The sequence below is a fragment of the Pimephales promelas genome, chromosome 7, assembly GCF_988280905.1.
Source record: "Pimephales promelas chromosome 7, fPimPro1.hap1.1, whole genome shotgun sequence".
Lineage (NCBI taxonomy): Eukaryota > Metazoa > Chordata > Actinopteri > Cypriniformes > Leuciscidae > Pimephales > Pimephales promelas.
Window position 1 is genome coordinate 35,158,717 of NC_142775.1, and position 16,109 is coordinate 35,174,825.

Consider the following 16,109-nt stretch of genomic DNA (forward strand, 5'->3'; position numbering starts at 1 on the left):
TAAAATTTTTATAAAAAACTAATACAGACATTTGTTTTTAAAGAGAAAACCTGTAACAAACATATTTCTTGGAATAAAATTAAAACTAAACAGAAAACTTACCAAATATAATTTAAACATGAACAAAAACTATAACAGTAGATCAATGATAGAATAGCACTGGTACATATTGCATTTTTAGGTAATATTAGCAGAAACCCTTAACATCTGCCATGTTTACGCCGATCCAAGTGCGCTGGTGAGATGTGAATAAAGTGATAAGGTGAGCGCGAACAGTAGTCTACATGTACATATTGAAGAGAAGAAAATGGTTTGTGTTTGTGTTTCTTCTGGAAACAACGGACCATAAGAGATTATGCACAGTTCAGCGCACTTGGATCGGCGTTCGTAGATCGACTGGTAGAGACTATTTTTCTAAGATGGCTTCTTCCTGTATTCGCGAAGTTGACTGTATGTATAAAATATCTTCTTATTAAACTGTGTGAACACTGACAAAGTTCTCAATGCTTCAGTTTGAATGTAGGGACCCTTATTATGCTAATGTGTTAGTGTGGGGCTATTTTGAGCCTTGTTAGTGGTAATAACAAGCGATTTTTATTTGTCATTACTCTATGCCGTATATACTAGCGTTATAGGCTAAATTGTTTTTAGAGATAAAACTATTTACATTCGTCAATCGTGAAAACAAATGTCAGATAACGGTTGACTAGTTAACAATGTGTAATTCGACCAAAGGTTCATTTTGCGCCGGAGTTCTCCTTTAACTATTGTGTTAAAGTCATATCTTTTGTGATACTTTTGTAGTCTTTTTAGTTTCAACGCTCATTCGTTCTTCACTTTTTCCATTTGCATCTACATGAGGGCGATTAAATGATGACAGAACTTTCATTTTTGGGTGAGCTATCTCTTTAAGTAGTTCAAAGGAAGTTTCAAGCACTGATGTAGACAAATCTGAGAGATTAATGCTTGTAGGACAGCAACCCTCTCTCCACTGCAGATCCTCAGTATACAGGCACTGCCAGATGAAGATGATGTCTGTTCATACAGAGGCACTGGAGACAAATTGAGGACGTTTTTCCCTTTGTGCTGGAACTGAATTAATCGCTTGTCTGCAAATGAGCAACGTTGCAGCCCAATACTCTGGGTGCTTTTGTCGTCACTATCTGGGGCAGCAGCCACCACACGCTTGACTGCTCCGCCAGCGCCTCCCGCGTGTCCCGCTGTGACTCACACTGGGGCGAGACATTCAACAGCAGTGTGTGTGTGTGTGTGTGTGTGTGAACATGCCAGAGAAAAACAAATCTTGCACAATGCCTGTTTGTCACTTGAGGAGAAAGGAAAAGTCTAACCAAAAGGTGTGTGCTTGTGTTGGTGTGTGAGAGACTGAGAGTGACTTTTATAGAGGGTTTCTGCACCGAAATAACAGGATGAAATATCTTTTATGAGCTTGTTTTGCAGCATACATCTTTGATTGTTCTGTGACTGAAGGTCGTTCAGACAGACATGCCGCTCTGTTTGGTTTGGACTTATGAATATTTTTTATTGAAGTGTTTTCCAAGTGCAATGACAGAAACTTCTTTATGAGGAAATCAAAGCAATGAACCAACAGTAATGAACCTTTCTTATCAACTCCAGTGTTTATAATATCATTTTTCATTAAAAAGTTATATTAAAAGTATATGTAGAAAAAAGTAAAGTTTTCTAAAGAACTGGAGAATTAAAAATTCTGTCTTTCTCAAAATATGTCCTTGAATTTTCAGACATGAAAGGGTTTATAATTTTCAGCGACAACCAAAAAAAAAAAAGAATAAAGGCACAATTCTATAGCCTAATATTCTATTAAATATTTTTTATCATAATTTCTTACCTACCTACTTAAAAAAAGAAAAATGACAATTGCAGATAATACAAATAATTCTATAACCTAATATTTAATGAAAGAAGAAATATTTGACTGTATTGATTTACACATTTATTTATTTATTTACTTACTTTCATGTTTCACTAAGTGTTAGTGGAAAGCGTTTAAAAATTGTGCAACAAAGCAAACCAGAATAATACAAATAATTTAAAAACAATGTGTATCCCTTTATTTCATGACATTGATCTTGTCAACATTAAAAACTAGAATTACAAATACTAGTTGTCCCTAAAGCTTGTGCAGAACGAAGCGTCCACGCCTTCAGATCCCTTGGACGTGACTGTGATTACAAGAGGTAAAAACAATATAAATACTGTTCGTTTTCTCACACAAACCGCTCGTTTTGTGTCTTAGGCCATCAATGTGTACTTACATTTACGAGTCATTAAATCATGTTTAATTTGGACTTCTCTGTGCATGCTCTTTGAGGTGGTGACCATAGACCTCCATAATATGACTGACAGACAAGAACGGTTTGACCCAAAAATATCAAAATTGAAACTACTGCGGAAAACAAAGACACCTACATCTTGGATGCCCTTGAGGTAAGCTAAAACATATCAAAAATTAATTTCAAAGTGAATCCCTTTAAACAGGAATCGTCACACACCGCTCTGTAAGACTTTCCCATTACAGGCTCAAAGGCAGTGGTTCATTAGGCAAAATGGACAAAGATATAAATGGCTATCCACTTTTTTTTCCATCAGTTTCTTCAATTATTTTTGCACTTCTGTCAGGATTGATTGGCAGGTGTGGCTCAAAGTGGACTGTGAACACAACGTAAACGTGTCAATATAAAATCCAAATTTTGAGACGCACTTTCTCCATTGCATAATGGATATTATAACCACAGTTTTGACAGATCTATTATTTTCCACAGAAAAAAAGGTGGTTCAGGGCCGTATGATTTGGAACCGCGTGCCGCTTTTGAGAGAGGTTTATAAATCTCCTGGCCAGAGTGCATTTTGGCCAAAAGGCCAAAATGTGCTGCGAAATGGAGCTTCTTCCCTGACCGTAGGGTGCCAGACCTGGAGGGGAAGGGCCTGCTGTGAGAAGATTTGTGCTTTCACTTTGGACCCTATTTCAAAGCCCCGTCCCTCCCAGCTACAGATTCACTGCCAGTTCAGCGCTGATCCACAAGTCCCAGAGCTTACAGCTGCAAGATGAATCAATACTGGGCTGATTCTGAACTCAGCCTCTTCTACAGTCACCTCTTCACCTCTTCAGAGAGCTTCTCTTGAAGGGCACTTTGTTTTGAGTTTGGGGGTAGTACGGCACACACAGACCTATGCAATTTCACACTCATTTTAGGTGCTGACACATGTTTGGAAATGTGTCGTATTTGTAGTGTACTGTAAATGCTAATCATATCTAATCCATCCCATTGAACAGTAAAAGTGGCATCACATTACTTTTCAGTAAAAACAAGGTCAGAATGACTTCAGGATTCTGTATGCAGTGACAATTTGGATTAAAGGAGTAGTTCACTTTAAAAAAAAAAAACTTTTGTTGATAATTTACTCACCATGTATCATATCGATGTCTTTCTTTCTTCAGTCAAAAAGAAATTAAGGTTTTTGATGAAAACGTTTTAGGATTTTTCTCCATATAATGCACTTTAATGGGAACCAAACGGTTCAAGGTCCAAAAGACAGTTTCAGTGCAAACTGTTTAAAGGGCTTTAAACGATTCCAGATGATGAATAAGGGTCTTATCAAGCGAAACGATCACTCATTTAAAACATAATAATAATAAAGGTTAAGTTTTATAAGCTCAAATGGTCGCCTTGCTCTGTTCTGTGATGCTCGTTTGTGACTCTCCTGTTTGAACTCGTTCATCAAAATGAACGAATCTTTTTTCGAGTCATTTGGTCCATTCAACGAACGTAATGAACAAATTGACTTGGAAAAAGATTTGTAATTTTGATGTTCAGGAGAGTGCTTTATGGTGCTTTATTTAGTTGACATAATACATGAGATCAAATGATTGCAGAATTAATCGCGAAGTACATCTTTGATATTTGTAAACAAACTAGGAAAAGCGTGGCATTTCGTCTCCGATTACAGCATGTCTGAGCTAAAAGTCAAAAATATACATAGACTTTCACCTTAAAACATGTTTTATCCGCAATCTTATGAAAAAGAAAAACTACACTAACCACAATCCTAAGTGTAGTAGCAATGTCTGCTGATTGGTCCAAGTCGCTGTTACCATAGAAACGTTTAAATTACTATAGAGCTACCCACGGCTGTTGTTGTAGTGTACCGGGTTGCTCTGCATCAGGTCGTAGACAGCCACACCTCAGCTTTCACGCTTTTACATCGCCATATGTGACTTCAGGCAGGTTGCGGAGAGATTTGGTCCAGCGGTATCTATCGGACTCCACCACTGTAAAAAGCTAACCGGAAGAGCCGTATCCCTACCGAAAGACGTACTTCCGGTCTTCAATTTTTTCGTGACATAGGCCTATTAAGCCCTACACTCAATAAAATCCTGCATTTGAGACATGTTAATACCAATTTTAAACAGTGAGGTGTCTCAGCTGGTGATCAAATCACCTGAGACAGATGTGAACAGCTAGAACCTCCCTGTCCCGATGTAAATTCAGCAGATGATAACCTCCGTCATGTAATCCGCAATGCCCAAATCAGGTCTAACATGCTGTTTCACCTTCTGGCATCTAAACCTTGGCATTCAGTGTCTCAGCCGGAGAAAAAGAGGATTCGGTCTTGTTCGTGTCTGTGGTGGTTGGTGCAGAGATTGCTGGTGTTCCTCTGTTTGCTGCAGTGAGTTTGACACTGATAAAGTGGACTTTGCTCTCGTCTCTCCGGGGAAACGGGAGGACACGGAAAGAAATGCTGTCTGGGTAGCTAACACAGATCTCTGCTGTGTTGAGACTTCAAGCCTACTGTATATGCTGCAGTTTTGCATACCCTCGTGAAAACAAACAACTTGTGCCAAGTTGCAAGATATTTAAAGTGCACCTAAAGTATACCTAAATACAAAATCAGCACTGTCATGACAACTCTCTGAGTGTTTGGCATGGTAATGGGTATGACAATGTTGCTACTGCTGTTGTTATTGCTGCTTTTTCATTGCAAGAACTGGATGATTCCTAATCCCACCCCTAATCCGACCCATCTCCGTCCTCTGATCCCTAACTCCACCCCTAATCTGACCCATCTCCGCCCCTGATCCCTAACTCCACCCCTAATCTGACCCATCTCCGCCCCTGATCCCAAACCCCACCCCTAACCCTATCCATCTCAGCCCCCTGATGCTTAACCCCACCTTCAACCCTACCCATCTCCACCCCTGATCCCTAACCCCACCCCTAATCCGACCCATCTCCGCCCTCTGATCCCTAACTCCACCCCTAATCCGACCCATCTCCGCCCCTGATCCCAAACCCCACCCCTAATCCGACCCATCTCCGCCCCTGATGCCTAACCCCACCTTTAACCCTACCCATTTCCACCCCTGATCCCTAACCCCACCCCTAACCCTACCAATCTGCACCCCCTGATCCCTAAACCCACCCCTCATCCGACCTATCTCCGCCCCTGATCCCAAACCCCACCCCTAACCCTATCCATCTCAGCCCCCTGATCCCTAACCCCACCCCTAATCCTACCCATCTCCACCCCTGATCCCTAACCCCACCCTTAACACTACCAATCTCCACCCCCTGATCCCTAACCCCACCCCTCATCCGACCCATCTCCGCCCTCTGATCCCTAACCCCACCCCTAATCCGACCCATGGCCGCCCCCTGATGCCTAACCCCACCCTTAACCCTACCCATTTCCGCCCCCTGATGCATAACCCCACCCTTAACCCTACCCACCTCTGCCCCCTGATCCCTAACCCCACCCCTAATCCCACCCATCTCCACCCCTTAGATCTGGATCCAACTCCGCCCCTGGATCTCAATGAGGTGCTACTGCCAATCAAAACACTCTGGGCTTTTCAGAAGACTACAACATTACAGTATGTGGGAAAAAATGTGTTTTGTGAACTTTAATAGATGCTATCCTATTGTAGTACACCCAATAAACTAAATAATGAACTTTTAAATAGCATCACATGGCCTCTTTAATAGTGACTACATCCATTTCATTGTAAAACAGCCTAAACAACCCTGTTACTTACACAAAGCACTCAATGCTTTAGAAGGCTTGTATTCATGTTGACTGTTTTAATGATTTTCTGAAACTGTTTTTCCGTTTTCTGTTGTTTTATAGAGAAGAGCTGCATGACGTTTCTTCAGAAGTTCTCCTTTGGTGTTCCAAGAAAAAATAACAGCCTATAAATTTGGAACAATAAGAGGGTGAGTAAATAAGGAGAGAATTTTCATTTTTTGGTGAACGGTTAAACAAGTCATTAGGCTGAATTATTGTTCCTAATTGCCTGTGTATTTGGGAAACAACTGAGAAAGTATGCGGTTGTGATGTTTAACACCTCTGTTTGTACTCCCTTATGGTGATCCACAGAAGATGGTTGTATGAGACAGGACTAGTTTAGATTCAGTTCCACTGTGGTCACTGCACTGAGCTCAATCAGTCAACATAAATACACTCTCGAGCCGATTTACGTCTGTCTCCAAGGATACAGCAGAAAACACTGTAGTACAGACTGCACGTTTTTTGTTTTTGGCAGAGAATGAGCACAGATGTTGAAAGCTTTCTTCATGACCATACATATACGTGATTACATATTTCAAGTGTGGTTCCATATTGTTGTTCTATAAATGAAGAGTTCAGATGCAAAAGCCTCTAAGTGCCATTTGAAATTTCCTTCTAAAATGATCATTTTTATCAAGCTTATATATTCAAGTTCAGTAATTTCACTTAAATGACAATTAATAGGTAATCCTCATTGCAATTTAAGTGAAATTACTGAACTCGAATATATAAGCTTGATAAAAATGATCATTCTAGAAGAAAATTTCAAATGGCACTTAGAGGCTTTTGCATCTGAACTCTTCAAATGTACTGACTAGTTTCTAAATTTCATTTCCAGCAAAGGTCCATATTTCATCATAACTATTTCAGGATTTGTAAAATACATATTGACTCATACGTATTGACTAACCCTACCGTTTAAATGTTTGCAGTCTGTAAAATGTTTTTTTTGTTTGAGGACAAATTAAATTGATAAAAAATGACAGTGACTTTTACATTGTTACAAAAAAATCTATTTCAAATAAATGCTGTTCTTTTGAACTTTCTATTCATCAAAGAATCCTGATTTAAAAAAAAAATGTGTCACTGAAAAATTTGACTCAAAAAATAAAGACGCACAACTGTTTTCAACATGGACTGGATTCTGCTTTGCCATCATAGAAATAAATTACATTTTAAAATATATTTAAACAGAAAATAAGTTATTTTAAATTTAAATAATATTTCACAATATTACTGTATTTTGATCAAATAAATGCAGCCTTGTGGAGCCGTAAGAGACTTCTTTCAAAACATTTAAAAAAAATCGGTAACACTTTAAAATAAGATTCCATTAATTGAGGTTAGTTGATGCATTAATGAATATATGCACTAATAATGAGAAATTTTCTTACAGTTCTTATTCATCTTTGTTAATTAATAAAAATAGAACCGTTTGTTAACTTATTAATGTTAACAGATACAACTTTTGATCATGTGTTAGTAAATGTTGAGATTAACATTAACTGGGATTTAACAAATGCTTTAGAAAGATTTGTCATTGTTAGTTCATGTTCATTATTAATGTACACTCTAAACAATGCTGGGTTGTTTTAACCCAAATGTTTGGTTAAAATGTAATTTAAAAATTTTTAATTATATTTTTAACCCAACATTTGGGTTTGTCCATATTTGACCCAAATTTGGATTGAAACAACCCAGCATTTTTGTAAGTGTGCAAATGAAACAAATGAAATGAAAATCTTATTGAATCCAAATTCTCGAATTGATTGATTGATTGATTGATTTTCTGTTTGTCTTTATATATGAAAGTGGAGGGCTGCCACTTCAATACTTCCTATTCTGTACTGCAGATGATACCATATATTTACAGTTACATTATGAGAATTTATGAGAAATGATTTGTGATCCACATGGAACCAATCATAAGTTTGGATCTGGACCTCTAATTAGTACTAGGTTGTGTTGCACTTGCAGTAAACAAAAGAAAAAAATGTGGAAACGTGGTGTATCCATTGATGCAAAACTTTCTCTAGTTGCCTTTAAAAGGAAAGGGAAGTTTCTTCCCTGGAATATCACAAACATAACCGTGATTTTTCTCATTCCTGAGGCTAGTCTGTCATGCAGATTGCCTTCCAAGAGCAAAATTTTGTTGCTTTGTCTCAGATGTGTCTCCTAAAATTCCTTAGGAGGAATGAAAATAGACACAAATGAGACAATTGTTGTCTAAGTGCCATAAAATGAACGAGGACTGAATATACAAATATTATGAGAAATACTTATGAGTTCATATCAAGATCTTTATTATTTAGATGAATGTTAGCAAAGTTTGAGTCAATCTTCTTAAAAATTACAGTGGTGTTTTTTTTCAGGAGAAACGTCTTCTGATAAGTCTCCATTTCGTTTTAAAATTTCAGAATTTGTAAATTTTAGAAATGGTAAGACTCATTTCTAAGTTCAGATAGTGTATTAAAAAGATATCATTAGCAATTTTAAGTTTTTAAGCATGGTGCATCTGATCTCCGTGCATCGATTCTCCACCTGAAAAACGTCTTGGTTTGTGCAAAAGAGGTGCGGTATGGGTCGTAAAATTCACAGGCATGAGTTTTCATGTTTTAACTGTGGAAATAATGAGCGCAGGAACACTATGCGTCGCTGGTGTGTCAGTCTTACTTTTCCAGCAGCGTTCTGGGCCACATTATCCTCATAAAGCAGTTGATTGACAGGTGACGGAGGCGGCATGTTCTTTGCCTGTGGGCACAGAACCTGTGGGAGTCATTGATAAACACTCGGTTTGACTGCCGAGGTCAGCTTTCTGCAACTAGATTGACTGCAAGCCTGATGAGGGATTGCATTTCCCCAGGTTAAGTAGGACGCGGCCAATATAGATGAGTTAAGGAGTCTAAACAAACAAACTGGAAAATGTGTGTGTGTGCACGGTTCGCTCATGGGGAATAATGATATCATTTGCTTCTGTTGACGTTCTCCGTTGTGTTTAAGGAGCCATTATTGAAAAATCCTATCGGTCTCAGCGTTTCTCCGGAGGAAATCGGTCCCGTCGGTGGGTTTTGAAAGGAAGCTGAGGGGGCAAAGAAAATGTTTGCTACGCTTTTGCTCTGGTTCTACGGCTCTGATGTGTTGCCTAAGCTATTAGACATTACTGACCTTAAAAGGCAACAGAACAGAGCTAGAGAGGGCATTCATAATTCCTGTAATCGTGCACTTGGCCATCAGACAGAATAACTTTAAAATAATCATGAGCTACATATATACATGCTCACTTGCTAAAAAGACTATATTACTCTAAAGTCACTTCCATAGCAACAACCATGAAATGTTGTTGTTTTTCAGTGGTAGTTATGAATCTTGATATGAGACATGCTGCAGCAGTTCTTATCCAAATAAAGGCATTGTAGCATGACTTGCACGGCACCTGGCATGAACAGGCACACCCAATGTTCTGTTTTCCTTATTAAAAAAACGCAAATAACAGCTCATTTACGACATTCACTCGCCGGTTGGGGTGTTTATGGCTGTACCCTCAAGCGCTTGATGTTCTGATTAAACAATGTCGGATGGATATCAACTTCCTCAATGTGTCGAGGCATGGATGAACGTGCTGACAGAAGGATTCCACAACAGTGCTTCATATGATGACAAGTGTCTCTAAATTAGCATTCTGTGTTATTATGATGACCTCTTTGCAATGTAATGTTGCATGCACGTAGTTTATTTAATTGTTGCATGCACCGTTCTCCTCAAAAGTGTGCCAGAGTGTAATGTATTGTAACTTCAATATCGAAGCGCTGATGTTTGGTTTGGTGTACTAGTAATGGCTTAACGAGACATTCATGTCATGAGATAATTCAACCCGGTCTCATCCCAAGACGTCATATAACTGACGTTTTGGGACGTCTTTTGACCATACGTCAAAATTCGCCTTTTTAGGGCCCCCTTAAACGTCGGTAGATTAGGTTATGGGATCCTAACTCTACCCCAGACCTAAACCTAACCCGTCACCTAACTGACGTTAAAGGTAAAGCGTCAGTTGAATGACGGCCCGGGATCGCCATCTACCGACATTTAAGGGGGCCCTAAAAAGGCGGATATTGACGTACGGTCAAAAAACGTCCCAAGACGTCAGTTATATGACTTTTTGGGATGAGACTGTGTTAGATAATTCTATTGGGATCAGTTTACATCATCGACAGAAAGGGACAGAAAGCTCTCAGATTTCATTAAAAAAAATGTTATGGAAAGTGTTATGGGTTTGGAATGACATGAGGGAGTAATTCATGACTGAACTTTCATTTTTGGGTGAATTTACCCTTTAATGGCTTTAAACAGTAGTTGAAAAATGTCTCCCTGTTCGTTTAAATGTTATGTGAGACCAAAAATTCACTTTATGGGTTCACATCTGGGCTCTGACCAGTCCAGGACAAAACATGAGTCTGATGAACTTGTACTTGTAAGCAATTGACGTATAGCTAAGCCACGCCCTCAAACACGATGAGCCAATCACAGTGCGCAGCTAACCCAATACACTTGGACATCCTCTGCTTCCACGTCCATTGAAATGCATTAATCAGTTTTCATTTGTTTTTTTCTTGTCATTTTAAGTTTAAAATGGTCAAACGGTGTGTATGGGGTGCATGCAATTATGACACTAGGTTCCTGGGAGGCTGGGCGATGTTGTCTTTTTTTTTTTTTTACCCATTCCCAAGCCACATCTCAACCGAGATAAGTGTCTGCTCTGGATTAAGTTATACGGTAGACCACAACACCAACTAAACGTGGATAAATTAAACAAAGATGTCTACATCTGTTCTAAGTTAAGTCAGCAACATATTTGAACGTTAAATCTCTAATGTAACGTTAGGCTAACATTAGAAAACGTTAACGTTAGCTTCTAGCTGCGTTGTACATCATGTCACGTAGCTTCATTAACGTATCTGTAATTAACTGAGATAACAAATGTTAATGTCGTGCTCAATGATTCATGTAAATAATGTAGTGCCAACGATACGCGGTTTATCACGTTTACACTGTGACCTGTACATTTTTGCCTGGTTCTGAAGCTTTTCATCGAACTTCTCAACAGTAAAATTATTAATACAACCCTCAAATGCATAGTTAAGGCCCTTTAGGTGATTTTAAGATGATATGTAATCTTTCTGTCTCCAAAAATCACCAATTGCCTCCTGTGAAATGTCTAATACTGTAAGAGAGCCATAGCGCCTGTCCCCGAATGTTGTGTGGAGGGAGTGGAGTGGAGGGGACGTGGCTTAGCCATTGGTCAATTCGGACTGAAGCATTTTTCATTCTGCAATATTCTCCTGTACTCCAAAGCATTAAATGACTTTTCACAGTGAAGTAGCTCAACAATACCAGCAGATAGAAAGGCTCCTCACACAATGACATGCTTCACTGTGGTAGAGATGCATTTATGATTATATTTCTCATCAGATTTTTGAAGACACTGCTCTGGAGCATCACCGTGCAACTTGTATTGCATTGAAATTCATCACTCCACTTTGAATCAAACTTCCCATATTCTGCCAAAAACTTTATTTTGTCTTTGTTATTCTGAGACCGCATTGAAGTAATTTCCTGACCAATAAACCAATAATTGGTGGCTATAAGAAAAGCTTAGTGTTTAGCCATTTCGGGCTTGGCCTTTTTTTTTTTTTTTTGCCCAAGAGTGTATTCCCACACTTATTGTTAGTGCATGAACATTTCCTATCCTTATGGTTTTATAGGACCATCTGAAAGCTCTTAAGAGACGAAAGAAGGGTTTGGGGTTGTACACTAGGAATGTCTTTGTCTGAATCATCCCACTCTCCGTATTGGCACTTTTTGCAGTGCATGGTATGGTATTCATTAGAAATCAATTCTGCGCTGAGGACAGAATCCACATGTTACGAAAATGATGGATGTCAAATGTAAAATTGATTATTTTTCATTTGTGTAGTTATTGTTGTATGATAATGGGGGAAATTGGAGGAATTACACAACGGAGGACATTACCTTCACAAGCACTTTGTTTAGAAATCTAATTTAGAAAAGACACAGGGGTTGGTCTCAACTGCAGGAATTAATTAAACACTCCCAAATGACATGATTACGGTCAGATGATTTTTTTTACAGAAGGTTGAGTCTAAGTCTGTGTTTTGTGTACAGCCAATTATGGCATCATGCTGGATGGTTGTAATTTCAAACATTTGTCTTAGATTATTTCAAGACTGTTTTATGTCTTGTCACATACAAGTAAAAAACCCAAATGATTAATTGCCTATTTTTTCCTTAAAATCCCTATTTGGTCCTGGTGCCATTTAAAGTGTCCATGAAGTTAGTACATGAATATAGACGGGCATTTTGGATCAAAAAATACATCTTTAAAGGAATAGATCTTGTAAAATGAAACACTTTTGTCATGACATAATTTTATTACCTTCTTTCTTTCTTAAAAAAACAGCTGCTCTTTTCCATCCAATAAAAAGTCTATGAAATAAGTATAGTAGTCCAATTGATGTATGCACTATATTGCACAGTTTTCAGAAGGAATACGACTGAAATTTCCGCTGGTATGCTGATAACCCCTTGTCAGAACTATCAAAAATCATTCATGCTTGTTTAAATTGGCATTTTTGCAATTTTGTACATAAAAATGCCAACAAGTATGACATCATTGATACCATGGAATTTCTTGGATGCCACATAACCTCTTAAAATGGCAAATTTGCAAAGCACAGGTAGACATGTGTCTGGTTTACTCGCACAAATACTGTATAGCTTTAGAAGAATTATGGTCTGTTTTTATGAAAGTTTTATAGGCCTAATGATTTTTTTGTCCTTTTCAGACCTTTTCAGTGTCCTAACTACACGCGATGCCACGACATGCGATAAAAGGTATCTTTTCCATGTTAATCAGAGTTTTTGTCCTAACCAGACGCAACCGCGACACGCAAAGTTTCTAATTTAGAAATGGTTCCTATTTCTGCGACATCGCGGTTTTACAGATCCGCCCACACACAGAGATAGCCTGTTACACTGGTTATGTGTACACATTATTTATTTTTAGTTAAAAACAGGTCACTGTGCCACAAGCGATAATGGATAATTTACCTCAGATTTTGAAAGCATATAATATAGCGTTCAAAATGAATTCCATCCCCCGCTTCATACATGGAACTCCAAAATGGTTCTATATAGAACCATTTTTTTGGGTAAAAGGTTGTATTGGCCAAGTATGGAAGTATCTATATAGAACCCAGAGGAACCCTTTTTTTAAGAGTGTATAGAACCTTTTAGGGGTTCCAAATATGTAGCGCTGATAGAACCTTTTAAGGTTCTATATAGAACTTTTTCTTCTATGAGTGAATGAGTATATTTTGTTAATGTTTTGATTTGTAATAATGTTATTTCTTGATTTGATTATGTCCTTACTCATTTCCAATGCGAGTGCGGGCCAGCAGTGCGCTTTCACAGAGAGACTCCGCCCACACGTTGTTCTGAATGGCTGTGATTTTTGATTGACGTGTGGCGTCTCACAGTCGCGTCGCGTCTAGTGTGGACAGACACACTTGCTGTTGCTGGAATTTTATCGCGTCGCATCTAGTTACACGGTGTGACAGTATAAATCACTATCCATTTTAGTTGTCCAACATTTCTCTTTGTGAAAGCAAAAACAGAGGTTTGGAACAACTCGAGGGTGTGCATGACGACAGAATGTCTATTTTCAGGTGAACTGTTCCTTTAAGACTACACACACTTTACACACTACAGAGATTTGCACATGTCAGGATGTCTGCACGAAGAAGTGTTGAATTCTCACTTATTCTGACTAATTAAGCTGACAAAACGCAGGCCTCAGTATTTTCTGCCTCACTGCTTGTAAAACAGCACTATTCATTGTTTAACCGTATTCCTCTATCCTTGGAAACACCCAGCCTGCAGCACCATGTTCTGTGAAACACATTGAGAAAGCAGCTAATTAGTATGAGACCATGAGGGTGAGCAACCACTTTTTTTCACAGCTTCAGGCTAGGCTAAATTGTTTGACTTTAATTATTTTTTTTTTTTAGATATGTAAAAATATTCGACAATTTATTTATTTATTGCCCCACGGGCAATGTCTCAAAAGCCCCATTATTTGTTTTCTTCACCAGGGGTTCTTCACAATGCTCTCTCTCTCTCTCTCTCCCCCTCTCTCTCTTTACATTGGCATCACCGCTGACAGACCACATTCACACTTGCCAAAGTGAGATGTTTTTGAATGGTTCCCTGCACGTAAGCCAGACGTTTCGGCAGCTTTGTTGAAGCGAGAGAAAGAGACGTATTTATGGAGTTGCATATTGCCACTTTGAGTCTTGTTGTTTACCAGCTTTGTGACAGTTTATAGTGTAAGTGAAGTTGAAGGGGAGGCAAATTTTGGGTTAATGTTCCTGCCCACTGTGCCAGGCCTGCCAGAAGGTTCTGCTCGGCAACCATGAGGGACGTCTGACTGCCTAGTCTTTTTTGCCACCTTGTGTTCTGAAATTGATAGCTATGTTAGTCATTGATTAGCTAGGTTAGTCTGGGTTAGACAAACGGGGAAACGGTTCCAGAGCCTATCCACAAGTTTCCTACGCCCCATGAGGCCTTGCGTCAAAAGTGGGTGCGACTTCCGGTTGGAAGTAAACAAAGCGCGATTTGACATGTTTGACACTCGTTCATTCAACAGTTGACAGTCATTCAAGTTATAGCGATCCAAACTAGCTAACGATGTGGGAACACAACCTCAACGAAATTCAAAAGGGTGAAATAACAGTACCTTTACCCTCCGCAGTAGTTGATTGGGAGTATTATAATAACATTATTAATAATCAATACTCATCAAGGCATGGTGACAGACAGTTGTGCGAGCTGACAAACAATAAAAATAAAAAATACACACTTAGTCATTGTGCTTTGGTCGGAGTTTATTCAAAATTATAAATGAATGTGCTGCTTGAATACATTAACTGGCAAATTTGGAATTCTGTCAACACAGGCTTTGATCCTGAGTTTAGGTGTAACATCAGTAGCGAACAGCCAATCACATGCTGATAGAGTTTATAGAACATTAAGAATTTAAACAAATGTATACAGGAAGATTTGTCGTCTTTTGGGAGGTGATGGAAACTACAGTCGTTGGCAGGATCACTCTGATTTCGTTTTCAGCTTATGTTCAAAACAATCACGTTTAAGCCACTGAATTAGTTTAGTCCGGTTATACATACAACCGTGAACAGCACATGTTGTCCCTGAGCTCCGTAACGACATCTCTCATAAAGATTTGCGTCTTTAAATAGTAAAATAATTCTCCGAAAAACAGCTAGCCTCTTCGCTAACTAACACACAAAATACCATTGGAATGCTACTTCCGCCGCGTCACCGGAAGTTTCACCCACTTTATTTTTTACTGGAGCGCCCCTCGGAAACTTGTCGATACTGGTAGAATATTCCATTGCTGGAAAAGGGTCTCAGCCAATCAGAATCAAGAACCAGAACGAACTGTTGTATATAATACATTAACATTGATGCAAGTGTATACCCAAGCCGCCATATGAAAATGTAATACGTCTAACCATAGCCCAAGAATGGACTATTAATCAAAGCATAGAACATGTCAAAGACATGAAACCAAACACCTTGTATTCACTGTTGACTTTTCTTACATGAGGAAATATCTCTCAAGTTATTTTGGCAAAACCGACATAACCAAATTCAAGGTTATTTTGGCTAGAAGTTGGTTTCTCATACCCAAACTGTATCGAAATGAGAAATGAAGGCTATTGCTTGGCACCAAAACATGGCACCAAAAATACTAACCCACGGCGCAGCTCTTTTTATCAATAGTAATTCAGGCTATCGAATGGTTATTGAACATCAACTGTGCTGACAAAAGGAGCTGCTGATGTTATCAAAGTCAGGGCAATCTCTGTCTCCTCATGAAATGCAATGCTTCACGTGATCTCTGCGTA

At 38.8% G+C, this 16,109-nt stretch overlaps 1 protein-coding gene across 1 annotated transcript in view; it reads left to right on the top strand.

The window, feature by feature from the left end:
- The first annotated feature begins 6,211 nt into the window (after positions 1 to 6,211).
- The window catches only part of adarb1b (adenosine deaminase RNA specific B1b), a 178,178-nt gene continuing 168,280 nt past the window's right edge, over positions 6,212 to 16,109 (top strand). Inside the window, exon 1 of the mRNA XM_089133390.1 lies at positions 6,212 to 6,251. The gene's annotated coding sequence lies outside the window, so the exon portion shown is untranslated. The remainder of the gene's footprint in view (positions 6,252 to 16,109) is intronic.